This window comes from Lepisosteus oculatus, chromosome 4 (assembly GCF_040954835.1).
Source record: "Lepisosteus oculatus isolate fLepOcu1 chromosome 4, fLepOcu1.hap2, whole genome shotgun sequence".
In the NCBI taxonomy this organism is placed as follows: domain Eukaryota; kingdom Metazoa; phylum Chordata; class Actinopteri; order Semionotiformes; family Lepisosteidae; genus Lepisosteus; species Lepisosteus oculatus.
This window is the reverse complement of record NC_090699.1, coordinates 6871590-6882588: the sequence shown is the minus strand read 5'-3', so window position 1 is coordinate 6882588 and position 10999 is coordinate 6871590. Positions and strand designations below refer to the sequence as shown.

Sequence of the window (10999 nt, the reverse complement as noted above, 5' to 3'; positions counted from 1 at the left end):
TGCTTTTTATTTAACTTGACATACTTTTATCTCCGTAGACAAGGAGTCCATGACACCTGGCTGCCTATGTTCATGCTTGGTGTCCACAGTGTGGACTGCTTTGGATATGAACAAGGAAATGTGTGAATAGGAACAGGTAAAAGTTTATTTCATGCTGAAAAGAAAAGAGGCATAGAGTTTTGGCTGTGGTGCCTTCTTCACACACCTGAAGAAGGCTTAACAGGCAAAATGTTATGCCTTTGCCTATGCATGCTGATGCAGCTCCCTACTTGAACTTCTTTAATACATGACTAGGCCGCCAAGAGAGTTCTGGAACTCACATCACGTCTCCCAACTTGCGCTTGGCCTTATATTTATTTTGATAGCATGCTGCTTTAACATTAGTTCAACTGAAGATTTCAGTTCATTTCAATTTATTGTCATGTGCACAAGTGCAATGGAATGCTTACATGCATGCATGCAGTAAGCTCTGAAAAAACATAATTTGCCAAACAAATGTTGTTGATAACATCAGGGAAACTGGTGAAATTTCCTGTATTTTGGGATTGACTGTGCAGATATATTACCGTACATCCTTGTTCCTGTATCTATACTTTAACAGACAAAGGCAAATACTGGGGGATATGCTTCACCAGGCAACTTTTTATATATTTAAAATCTTTTTCTAGCCTGGATTATCTGGCTTTAATGGACACAATACTCAGGTAAGACATAAATACATATTAATTGTTGTAATAATGTGTAATTAATATTAAATCAATAAATCTCTCTTGTCTGTTGCACTTGTTATTGATGAGTAATGGGCAACACATGACATTAATTACTGACACTTTCTGTCACAGTATGCAAGAGCTGAAGTGATCTGTGTATTGGTAAATGCTATTTACTTGGTTTGTGTGTAAGGTATATAGTTGCTATGAATGCTGTACTTAAGTTGCCAATTACAAATTAATATAGTGGCAGTACATCTATAGATGAAGAGCCATTTTAAAATATTTCAGTAGACTTTATACGTTCCTCAAGAGACTGAAATCATGGAGTGATATAAATAGGCCATTTTCACATGTTGTGAGTTATTTGTTACTGTTGATTTAAGGAAACACACATTCACAAACAGAAGAAATATTTATTAATACTTTGTTGGTGAAGCATGGGTAACTACAAATAAATTTGGCATTACAATACATTTTCTAGCCTCATTAACATTGGGTGTGCATCCCACTATTACCCCACAGATAACCTGATCGCTCCCCACACAGTATGTTAAGATAAAGAAAAAAACTGTTTCAAACAGGCAGACAACAGCAGAAATAATGTGCCATGGATAACAGTGGAAACATCAGAATATTTAAATATAATGCACTGGCTCCTCTGATTATTAATTGCAGATAAACCTTCACATTTTTATTTTTGGTTTCTAGGGCTTTTTTCTTATTGGATACGAATATCAAAAGATTCACAAATGGTGTTATAAAGTTATTATAATACATTATTTACCAAAGGTATACGATTACAGTCTCCAGATAGCTCCTGCTGACAACAGAAACATCAGTATTGCTACTACTTTCTGCCCTTCTTCCTATGAGATAATTAGCCTCCTTTTATCTGATAATCAATTAAATTGCTTCAATAAGGAACATGTATTATTGTCCATGTCTGTTTGTCATTTCTGCCTATTTGTTTTGTCTCTACTGTTACTGGGTACAGCTGAACGAGTAAGCATTCCAATACACTTGTTGTATATGGCAAATATAGAAATCTTGAATCATGATGTCTTTGTTATACAGTAGTTCAATAGTCAATAGTTATGGTTGCTTTGATATGTTAATATGTTAGTTATCTAAACTGGTCTGTGCATTGGTGAAAGGCATTTTTATGGATTTCTTGAGAGAGTTTGTGTGGATTAGTTTTGTTGCTCTGAATTCTATATTTATGCTGCCACATACAAGAGGTATAGAGTGGCAGTATGTCTATGGCTTTTGCGAAGAGTTTCAGATGTTTTCTGCATCTTCTTCAAGAGAGTTGAACTTGAGTATTGGACTTGAGTGAAGCCATTTTCATGTGTTGTTTGCTATTTGTTATTGTTGTTAATTCTGAGAAGTTATATTTATTCTTTATTGATGTAAAGATCAAAGGAAATCTTTAAGATTTGTAATGGTTAAGTTTAAAGAAATAATCCTGTGCAAAGTTTTGGTTTAAATTTTCTTTAATTTGAGGAATCCTCAGGGAGAACATAGCTCACAGCTACCCAGAGGTCTGGAGACCCTTACACACCTCTGCCTTTTCTGCAAACACAATAAGAATATAGAGAAAAAAACATTAAATTCAGACCTTACATCATAAACACAATCTGAACAATTCACTCAGATCTTTTTAAAAAAACAGAACACCTTCAACACTGCTCTTATCAATATACAGCACTCCAGATGATATTGATGTTAGTTCACGATGTGAACACTGCTGCATTCTAAGACGACGCCATCTGCTGTGGTGGCAGAATTCCACACTCCAGATTTCAAATGGGGTGATCCCTATTACATATACTGTGTACTACATGGTTGTGGTAGGCATAGTGGGTGGCAGCAGATGTAGGTTGAAGTAGTTCAGGTGGGGAGCTGCGTCAGTATGCGTAGGCTGCAAAGGAACAAGTAACAGGTTTGTTCCATGCTGAAAAGAAGAGAGAAAACGCAACGTTTCGGCCGTGGAGGATGAGCACACCTGAAGAAAAGTATAAGGGTACTCCACACACCTGAAGAAGGCTCCAAGGCCGAAACGTTGTGTTTTCTTTCTTCTCTTTCCAGCATGGAATAAACCTATAAGTCTCCTAGGATGTTCTCATCTGCTGTGGTGTCAGATTGTGGTCTCTCCTTGCACTAATATCGGAGTCCTTTTCTGCAGCATTGTCTAGAAAACTGGATCAAATATTTACACACCTCTCTTTGAAGCTTTCTTAACTTGATCAGTTGCTTGCATTTCTTTGGCTTCAAATGTTGGGAACCAGCGGTGTGCTGAAAGATAATGCAGAGCGGTACCCTTACAGTTTTATGAGACACATTTCTCCCATTTACGGCTAAGGTATTTGCGTCTCACTTGCATGATTCAGTTGTTTCCTGGTTCTGCAAAAGGTTGGACCCAGGTACTAACAGTTTGTAAAATAAATAAATAAAATGTGTATCATAGTAATGATCATTATTTGTGAATTATTGTAAATATTTGTTTGTCGTTTAACATAGCTGCCTCGTTTACTATATTGCCATATCACTGGGGAAGGAACAAAGAAATTATCTGCATACAAACATAGTTCTGTATTACAGTACTACTTTAGATGAAATATTTTCAGTTTATATTACACAATGAACAGAACCATACCTTTCCTTGCTCTTGATAATCCATTGTTTCTTCTTCCCCTTGGTCTTGATATTCCATTTCATCCTCTCTGTCCTCCATAAAATCCATCGGTTCATCATCGTCTTTGCCTAAATTCTTCACACATGACATTTTGTATCCTTCTCTGTGGAGCAAACAATTATTGGTCAATATTGCTTGTATCTCACGATGGGCAGTATCTCATACCTAAACCAAATGCAAAAGAAAAAAAACCACGTGCTTGTAAAACAATGTAGACCACATTTTAAACCTCCGCCATTAGGCTTTGCTGGGCAACGTACGATTGGTTTTAACTCAGGTTTGCTTTCGTTTACAAATGAAATCTGTGCTCAGTTCAATCTTTGTATTTTTGTATTGTAATTTTGCAGAATGTAACTTACTTTTTGTAGACCAATTCTCTCGTGGGCAAGCACGTTCAGCCAAAAAAGTTGTCGCTTTTCTGACGTATTTCTCTTCGTCCACGTGTGATGTAGGGAGGAGGTGCTTAGGTGACGTGCAACGTTGCTACTTCCGATCTCCATTTTAACTTTAAAATTCCGTCTCTTTGTACGGAAGCTTAGCACCACAGATAAAAACAAATATATTTATTGTGTTTATAAGAGATACAGTAGTATTGCATTTAAATGAGAAAATTATTGCGTTTCTACAAAATATTCTTGGGTTTAAACACAATAGTTAATTTGTGAATAATATTGCCAACTATATTACTATCTTGCATTACATGTGCAATAATATTGTCCCATGCTGAGCAGTACTGACTTTAACAACAGGAGAATATCATTACACTTCTCTTTTTGGAAGAAATAAATAATCTGGAGGAGCACGTGTTTTGTGTTTTGTTTAAATGAAGTATAACACTATCTCAGTGAGCATTCCTGGGTTAAGCAAGTGTCTTTGTCGCCATATTTTTTTTTGATAAGTAGAAATGACACGGCTTTTCAAACATAGGTTAATCTTGATGTGAAACTGCAGAAACATGTACTTTACATAGGTTTTTGCCTACTCTTTAAACAGTGAAGAGAATACATTCACATTGACTTGATAGTAAGTCATACAACGTGTTGGCTTACTGATACTGGTATTGCTGGTTGGAGATATAATGTCAAGTGTATTGTCTTGGTAATTTTCCTTCTTCCACATATCTTGGAAAGATAAGTGGTTTGAGAAACAAGCATATAATTCTGTAAACTATCTAGAGTTAATGTTGTATATAGACTGTCTTGAAGCTGTCTCTTGCTATGAAAGGAGCAGCAAAACATAAATTATATTTTATGTTTGAAAACATACATCTAAAATTCAAACAAATACATGGTTTGCAAATTTGGAGGGTTTTTTTATTAATAAATAAACATCTGACCAAAAGTAAACCAAACTGAAGTATTAATGTGATGCTAATACAAAATAATCACAGTAACCCGATACATTTTGAATACTTATTTCTGAACTAATCTAACAACAACTTGAATTCACATTTTATTTACCTCCTCTATGGAATATTATTAAATACAATTTTCACCAATATTTTGTAGTTTTACTCCTTGGTAAAAACTAATAGCCAACACTTTTGCTTTATTCATGTTCTCAAAACAATTGTCATGGATTTTCTAATCCATGACAATTGTTTCAAGTCTTAGAAATTAATAAGGATGAATATTTTATATTAATTCTAATAAAATGGTTAATGAAATAATTCTACTTCTCTGCTTTGAATCAAAGCGTTTTTAACACAATAATTTCAGTCTTTTAGTTCAGAAATATATGTATTCAAAGAGCAAGCACATTAAATTATGATTTATTTTAACATTTTTTTACACAAAAAGAAGCAAGCCATATGCTTGGTCAAATGAATTAATGGTAATATGGGGCACTTGCTTTTTTTCCTTTTTGTTTTTAAATTCTTTAAAAAATTCTTAGATGGATATAAAGATTCTGTTGAATTTTACTTGATCAGATTGTAATACAGGGCAGTGGTGAAGTCTCTTGACTTGTGACTGCTGGGTTGTGGGTTTGAGCCCCTGTTGCAGACACTGTGGTTAAACCTTGAGTGAGGTACTGTGTCTTAGATGCTCCAGTCCAGCCAGCTACTGTATATGAATGTCTCATCCAGGAGAAGGATGTCACGGACGTCCAAAGGGACTAACCGTGGGGAGCAGGAGAGCGGAAAAAGACCCATATGCGTAGTGGCGAGACGGGAAAAAGGCCCGGGCTCATAAGTGCAAAAAGTTCAGGACTGCCGTATAGAAACCTATGCCCTCAGGGAGCGGACGTGGGGCGCCCTGGTGCTAGGCGAGTCTCAGGACATCCGAACATCAGTGCTGAGCCAGGACAGAGTGCAAGACCCAGAAATATATAGCCCAAGGGAAAGAGAGGGACAGGAAGGACAGCAGACCGGAAACTAGGGACAGGACAGAGAAGGAGCGCCCTCTGGCTACAGATGGCGTGACAAAGGAGTCATATGCTTTCTGTTTGCTGAACATCATGGAAAACAGGATAAACTATGGACTGTTGTGCTTAAACTACAGAGCCACCTATTGTATCATATACTGTGGGACTCTTTGAGCAGTTATAATATTTTTTTTATTGGATATAGTTCTTATATATTCATCAACCTACATGGTGAATCTGAATTCACAATGGTAAAATTGTCTCTTTATTTTTTGTTTGCATTGTTGCTGAAATTAAATTACACATTATAGGTTATTGTACATCTGCCTAATTCTGTTCTGTATTTTTTTTTTATTTCAGAATGTCAAATACACATCATCAAAACATCCCGGATAAGATACTAAAAGATCAGACATGGCTCTTAAGAACAATTGTCTTCCCAGTAGGTCTTGACATGCCCAATGCCACACACCGAAAGTATGTTCTGAAGAAAGCAGATGCCCAGATGTGTAAGACAACACTAACAAGAGTATTTGTTCCTGGATCTTGTGAGAATATCTGTGTTTCAAGTTATGCAAATATACACAGGCAAATGGGTATGATTTGTTTTTATGATTCATGATTTTATATTTAGATGAACAACACATAAAAGGAGGCCATTGGATACATTAACGGTAGTTGAAAGGTATTGATATTATGTTAGACTTTCAAGATCGACTTTTATTTAATATGCTTTCCAGCACAGAATTACTGTTATTCAATTACTGTAAACCGTATCTTATATCATTGTAAATTGTTCTTGCTGGTTCGGACCAGACTTGGTGAAAGCCAGGCTTAAGGTTCATGGTTCAACATAAGGGTAAGATTATGTGTTTGGATTGCAGGAGAAAGTACAGATCTGGAAACTCTTAACCCCTCTTCCACATTTTGTATCAGTTGAACCGAACCTGTTAACTGCACTTGACTGAGTGCATCCCGCTATCTTAAGCACTGGATACGGACCAGGGGTCGTGTCAACATTATTGTTGGTAAGGTTTTCATTTCATCCAATAATGTTAAAAAATAATTAAAATGGCAGCCCAATAAAGCAACAGATAAAAAAAACACATCCCATGGTTAAACACATTTTATTTTTCCTGCCTCCGTTGCATCCTAACTCTACTGGGAAAGTGGAATGAGCTATGGTCGATAGAAGAATGTGAATGGGCTTGTGTAAAACTAGCGGCCAATAAGAAGACATTTTTTCAGTTTATTAACGTATCTTACCATCCTGGTTTCTTTACGCTTGGCATAAAATGCAATTCATTGTGTTATTAAACAGATGTTTAAGAAGAGGTCATATTCTGATCTAGTATTTCCCATCCCCTACATATAAATACTCCTTGGCTGCCCACGTTTTTGCATGCATCTTTTCTAGCTCCCCTCCCTCCATCCCAGCTTCAGCTTTGCAGCCACCTCCCTGGTTCATTCCTTGTAAATGAGGGAGGGTTGTGAGGGTTGTGGTGTTGTGAATCTGATGCTAACGAACTTTGGCAACAATTTAATTTTCTTATTCATTAAAATAAAATCCGAACGCATCTCATTTCCAAGATTTCATATCTTGTAAAATGCATACAGTGTGAATTTCAACCGTGTCTACAAAATTCTCACGTAAGGTTTACAGTTTACAGATTAATACATTTCCAACAGGTGCATCTCTGTTCTGACGATGGGCTGCTCTAATCCTTTATTAAGCAGCTTCACAACGTTTGAACTATACGAGGAATTAGTCTGAACTATAGGTATGTTTTAGGTAGCTTGCGGTTTGTTTTTCTCCTTTTCTGGGAGTTGCTATGGGCTTGTTTTCAGGGTGAGCGGGGCACGGGAAAATGTTTTTAGACTTTAGCTAAGATTACTTTATGTGCATGTAGTGTAGCAATTGCTTTCTCTCAACGCATAGAGATGCTTATTTATTTTGAGACTAAGGTGCTGTTTTGTGCAATTAAGATATAAATCTGACCTACCGTACTGGTAAGTCCGGTATGGATGTTGTAGCTGTAGGGAATTCATGTACACGAAAATGCGCTGGAAGTGCTAAACCATGCAGGCTCCAGAAATTCAGCTGCCCCGATAAAATTGGACATAGAACTCCGTCACAAAAAAAACGGTGTCTAAGCTTAATAGGATGGACTACAACAATTTTGTTTTGCTCATTAAAAAAATGCAGGGTGATTGTACACAAAAACCATCATGAAGTTCATGCCTGGTCATGGCAATATTTTCACAATTGCAATTTGTTCAAAGTGGGCTTTCCTTAAGGGGTTCTTGGAATTTCTCATCAATGAGCCATTCCAGGTGCTTCCTGTGAAGCATGGCTTACCACTGACAGTGCTTGAGGTCCAGCAATGCTTAGCTGGTAATGAGACCGTAACGCATGCAGGTCCTTCAGGAGTGACTAGATAATTAGGACCTTAGTTGGGTTTAGACCTCTTGCCTTTTCACATGTGCTTCCAGAAACCTTTGAAACTCTGTACCTTGCCTGTATCCATTTGCAACCCTTAACATTTTCTTGACCTTTCCTCTTTTATCTTGTGCTTTTTCTCTTTTTAAGGCAGACTCACCACCAGGAGCATCCCTCCAATGAGCAGCCAGAATACCTTCTGTAAGTATTGCGGAAGCCAGAGGAGCTCCTGGTGGTTATAAAGTTGATGTGGCTGGAAAGGGAACATGTTTGGGTCAGAAGTCTGTTTTAATGACCGTCTTCTGAATATGAAAGATGACTTTGTTTAAAGTGAACTATTCAACATTTGTTCAGGTTTTTCTTGCTCATCCCAGGCCTTCACTACGCTGTCGAAGCGGTACTGATTTTCCTTCTCCTTTCCAGGTCTACATGGCAACAACTACGTATCTAATTGGAGGACATGGAGGCAATGCCTTTTCCTTTGATGGCCAGAATGATGGTGCCACACTGGAGAAGATTGGCGTGTGGGTAGGGGGCTGGCAGGTGAAGGCTGTGAGGATCTGGCTGACCAATGGGCAGGTCCAAGAGTTTGGAAATCGAGGTACAGGTTACCAGGAGTTCAAGTTCGAACCCGGCGAGTTCTTCACCTCCCTCTCTCTGTGGGGGAACTGAGCCGGGACCTGCCAGGGAGCCATCAAGGTCAAGACCAGCCACAACCTGGAGATCTTTGTGAAAATGACAGACTGGGGGCAGTACCCCATAGATGTGGGTTCAGGGATCTGCCTGGGGGTTAGTGGGAGGTAGGGCTACGACATTGACAGCATGGGCTTCATCTTCATCAATGCCATCGAGTCCACAGTCATGACCGATATCGAGTACCCCACTCTGAACCAAGTCATCCCCCAGGTGAAAATGGAGGAGATCAAGTCCATGAAGTACAGCAACAGCTCCTTTATTGCCCAGGAATACACCCTGGAAACCTCCAAAACCATAACAAAGACCTCCTCGTGGTCCATCACCAACAAAATGCAGTTCACCTTCAACATGCAAGTGAAGGCAGGAATCCCGGAGCTAGCTGAGGTTTGCATGGAATGGAAGTGTGCTTGGGTTTGAAACCAGCGGTGTCTACAGAGGCCTCACCTACACCAAAGAGTCGGTAGTTGTGAAGCAGGGATCATAATGATAGCTGAACCAGGTCTTTCTGATCGTCTGGTTATAGCAACGTGCTGGAAAGAAAAATAAAACCTTTCAAATCAAACATGCATTTCTCAGCTGTCTTTGTGATCTACATTTGGTTTCACAGACTGGACCAGTAAGTGAATGGTAATAACCTAGTAACCGCCTTCCTCTTTGAAATACTCCAGGAGTGCACAAGGTTACACTTCCACTACAAGGCATTCATTTAGCTTGTATGTGGTGGTTATGTTTATGACACAGTCCTGTTTGTAGCTTCTCTTTGTTTGAGCTATAGCTGAGCAGGCAAACGTAAACTAGCACTTTCTTGAACATGGCACTTGATTACAGATCTGTCCTGTTCTGTTACAATCATTCATTCAAATAATAAGGTTGCTTACTTAAGATCATTGAGTGAGCGTGATGTTTATCCAGCAATTTCATGTATGACTCTTGCAGGAAGTGTTGTTGGTAGAGGATTGACCAATGTTCCTTAATATACATGTGGGCTCAGTGTCTTCTGGCAGCTGGTGGTTTCCTCACTTCACCTCCCTGGTGTTTTCATTGGCACTAGAGCTATTCAGCCACATGAGGGGAGTGTGCACACCACTGGGGAGTAGAGCACCATCTGCACTGATGACGCCAGGTCCAAAACTGCTTTGCAAGCAGGACAACAATACAGTTGCTAAAGTGGAGGATTCTTATATGGGTGAAGGCTTTCTTCCTGCTGTACCACCATTATCAAGGTCAAGAACCTGGGCTGTTGTCCCACAGCTCTTTGCTGGTCCTCTGTTTTTCAACTGGTCTAGCCTGGTTACTCTAGTTCTTCCTTATGCTCCAAAGACAAGTTAATGTCTAAATTGCATATGCATGTGCCTTTCTATTAAGGAGGGTCTGGTCTAGGGTACAGTGCCAACTTACACCCTGTGACTTCAACCCAGATCCCATGTTACTAAACATTTAGAGTATTCCAAAGTATAGAGTATACTAAGCATTTGGACTAATATGTTGTGTTTATACATAAGATAATGGTAACATTTAGAAGATGGGTATACTGTAGATGCAGAAGCTTGAATTATGTCCATTAGTGCTATGTAGATGGGTTCCTCTGCCATCTGATGTTTGATTTTCTTCTCCTTATATCTGTTTACAAATGGTGTGATAAAAACAGAAATAGTTGGCACTTTCCTCATTGACAGTAAGAAGAAAGCTGGTCCTCAGGTAGCCTGGATGACACAAATCAATCTGATACTGCAGTCGTGTAGATCTCATGGGAGAAGTGTACTTTTCTCACCCTTGGGAATCTTCCCAGCTGTCAGACAAACCCAGTTTACACCTGTTTCACCAACATTATCACCCATAATGGAGCACTTCAGAGTGACAGTTTGTCCTGGAGATGCAGGGACAACAGAAGGAGACTCGGGAAAAATGTCCATCTTAGAAAATGGATAGTCAACCTAGTATTCAGTATAACTATAGATTACCTTGGATTTGCACCAAATTCAATGTTTTTTTTATGACAATTGATTGAGATGGATGGAGTGAGATCCTACTATTGCCTCACTGAAATTTTAAATCTTACTTTGATCAAAAGTGTTTTAAATGAAAGGTTAT

The 10999-nt window shown here is 38.6% G+C and overlaps 1 long non-coding RNA gene and 1 pseudogene across 1 annotated transcript; both read left to right on the top strand.

Annotated features, from left to right (window-relative positions):
• Positions 1 to 612: 612 nt before the first annotated feature.
• On the top strand, positions 613 to 8415 carry LOC138238158 (uncharacterized). Its single transcript, XR_011189296.1, has 3 exons — positions 613 to 704; positions 6133 to 6368; positions 8363 to 8415. It is a non-coding gene; the product is annotated as an uncharacterized lncRNA (long non-coding RNA).
• Positions 8416 to 8641: 226 nt separating this feature from the next.
• On the top strand, positions 8642 to 9325 carry LOC102685116 (aerolysin-like protein; annotated as a pseudogene).
• The last annotated feature ends 1674 nt before the right edge of the window (positions 9326 to 10999 follow it).